Raw genomic sequence first — 2927 nt, 5'->3', positions numbered from 1 at the left:
CCTTAACTTTCAAGAGCAAATTTGCGCAAACCTCTGCACACGCTATTGTCTACGGTCTTATGGACAAGCAATGATGTAACTTTTTAGATATAGCGTGCAGAGTAGGGCCTAAGTCCTGGTTTGCAATCAACACATAGACTCCCTTAGGTTTCAAAGTTGGTGGATTCGATAGTCTATGAATAGCAGCCATGTGCTACTGAGAATTCTTAGCCAAATTTTCAAAGAAAATCTAGGCTTCGTTCTTGTGCTTAGTGAGGACGGTACCTCCGCACGATGCATTAACCATGGACCTATCTCTCTCAGCCAACCCTTCGTAGAAAGTTTGAACCAATTTCCACTTGGGGACCTTGTCATGTGGGTATTTACAGAGCAGGTCCCTAAAGCACTCCCAAGTCTCGAAAAAGAGTTCCCCATCCATCTATGAGAAACTTGTGATGGCTCTCCGAAGCTAGTTAGTCTTCCTAATTAGGAAGTACATTTTAAGAAATTCATGTTGCATGGTGGCCCATTTAGCCATCGAGTTCGGTTCTAAGGATGTCAGCCAATATTTGGCCTTATCCTTCATAGAGAATGGGAAAAGCCTAAGATGGAGGTCATCACCACAAAAATTAGGTATGCGGATGGTGGAACAAATTTCCAAGAACTCATCTAGATGCTGATAAGGATTTTCAATAGAGTTCCCATGAAAGTTGGGCAGCATCATGATGATTAAAGTCTTTATCTCAAATTGTGCCACCTGAACATACAAGAAACGAATGCAAGATGACAATGTGTATGCATTAGGTACAAAGTAGTCCCTAAGAGGCCGAAGGTGTTGCTCTCCCACAACAAGTAGGTGAGGAGCGTGGGGTTCTGGGATTTATTTAGCTGGAACTGGGGGGTTATCTTTAACCATTTCTTTCAATTCAGATAACTTAGCCTTCTCCGGATTAGAAATAGGTTTCCTAAGGGACCTACGAGATTTTTCAATTTTAAGATATATGAGAATTATCTCGGGTTCCAAAGAACATAGACCAAACATACACACGTGTAAGCACACAAATTCAAACTTCAAAAATAGAAAACAAAATAGAGAAAATAGAAATTAACAGAGAGAGTGAAAAAAAAAAAAGGAGAGCACATCAAAAGAACAAGGCAATAATACTCTAAAGCAAAAGTTGGCTTATAACCGTAGCCAAGTCCCCGCAACGGCGCCAAAATTTGGTAGGCTCGCCAAGGCTTGGGTTCTTAACTACCAAAAATAATATTTATAAATCGGGTATCGATCCATTGAAACTTGAAGCGCAGTTATTAAACTACTTCCAATTTAGTTTATGAAAGCCTTGTTATGAAAAAGAAGTTAAAAATGGTATTTTTGCAATGGTGATTGTCTAACAACTACTGGAAAGCATGTAAATCAAAGCAAGTAAATCTATACTACTAGAAAGCAAGTAAATTTCTAAGTTACCCTACTCCTACAAAACAATACTGTGGTTCGAATTAGATGCTGGATGCCATCATTCTAACTACACTTATCCATACTTCATAGAAGAACTAACCCGAGTGGGCCAAAGCGGGAGAGGGGCGATCGAGGGCACAGGGTAGCAAGGGTGCACCAACTATCCGGAGTACAGTCAAGAAGTGGAGTATACCCTGTCTTAACAATAATGAACACCTCTGTTATTTTGTAGCTGACTATTTTCCTCTGACTGATACGTAGCAGTGCTTATCCTTATGTGCAATCTTTTATCAAACACACCACAAGTAAATGGAAAGCAGTAAATTAAAAGCAGTAAATGAAAGCATGAGTAAAAAGATCATCCCTATATTATTCTAGACACCTATCACTAATGCCAAAAGTACAAGATAAGATCCTAATATACATGGCTATTGTATGAACGCCGCTGTTTGTCACAGGCCATCAGACACTCCATACATAAACCAAAACTACTCTACTCCTATTCTAACTTGGCTCTCAATGACTTCCTAGCTCTGTCACTAACCTAAGAGAGGCCAAAGAGGAATCCAGAACTTGTGTTTGTAGCAAATACTTAGAGGCTCTATGGTTTACAAGTTTTGTTTTTCAAATTAGGAAAGTTTGCAGCAAATCTCGCACAGAAGATCATCGTTGTCGACCAAGTCGCACATTTATCATTCTTGTGCATGCCTTAGTCCGATCTATTGGGAAATCATGGATTCGAATCTTCAAGGCCTTTGACTTCGTCGCGCCTTAGGGTCTTGATGGTCGAGCTGATGGTCGAGACTTGTAGTATCTCAATCCTCAGGAAATCTCAGTATCTCGACATAGTCGCCCCGGAAGGTCTCTTGGTCGAACACTTCGTCGAGACTCTCGGTATTTTTGAATTTTAGTTCTATATCAGTATCTCAACATGGTCGCTTTAGGGTTTCACTTGGTCGTGCTCTTGGTCGAACCTTGCATCATTCTGATTTCAATGTGAACCTTGGACTATGCTGTGGAAGACTAAGTCTCCTTTGTGGTTTGCTTGTCGTGCTACATGGTCGAACATCATCTTCAGGTCTATTCATGATCTAAAGCTTATAGAGCTTGCCTGAACGTCTGAATTCGAGCTTTGAATCCTCCAAATCCTCCTTGGCTTCTTGTAATGCCTAACTTCATGGTTTTAACCTCTTTTTCCTGAAAAGACAAAAAAACCTTGCATAGCTCTGAATAATGATAACTCTGGGTAAATACATAATAAAAAGAGTATAAATAAACGTAAATGAGGGTCTAAAATCATATATTTTATGGATTCATCAATATACATGCTTAAGGGTCTAAATATATAGTCATGCTCAATTTTTGCCCAAAAGTTCTTCCCCTTTTTACATCAATCAAAAAGAGTAAGATATCAAGAAAAATATATAAATACCAACGCAATAAGCAACCATAAGCAAAAGTATATATCTAGTGAAGATACAAAACAAAA

At 39.2% G+C, this 2927-nt stretch overlaps 1 non-coding gene across 1 annotated transcript; it reads left to right on the top strand.

Annotated features, from left to right (window-relative positions):
* Nucleotides 1-344: 344 nt before the first annotated feature.
* LOC131159029 (small nucleolar RNA R71) lies at nt 345-450 on the top strand. Its single transcript, XR_009137645.1, has one exon. It is a non-coding gene; the product is annotated as a small nucleolar RNA R71 (small nucleolar RNA).
* The last annotated feature ends 2477 nt before the right edge of the window (nt 451-2927 follow it).

This window comes from Malania oleifera, chromosome 6, assembly GCF_029873635.1.
Source record: "Malania oleifera isolate guangnan ecotype guangnan chromosome 6, ASM2987363v1, whole genome shotgun sequence".
NCBI classification, from domain to species: domain Eukaryota; kingdom Viridiplantae; phylum Streptophyta; class Magnoliopsida; order Santalales; family Ximeniaceae; genus Malania; species Malania oleifera.
Note: the sequence above shows the minus strand (reverse complement) of the source record. Positions and strands in the feature narration are given on the sequence as shown.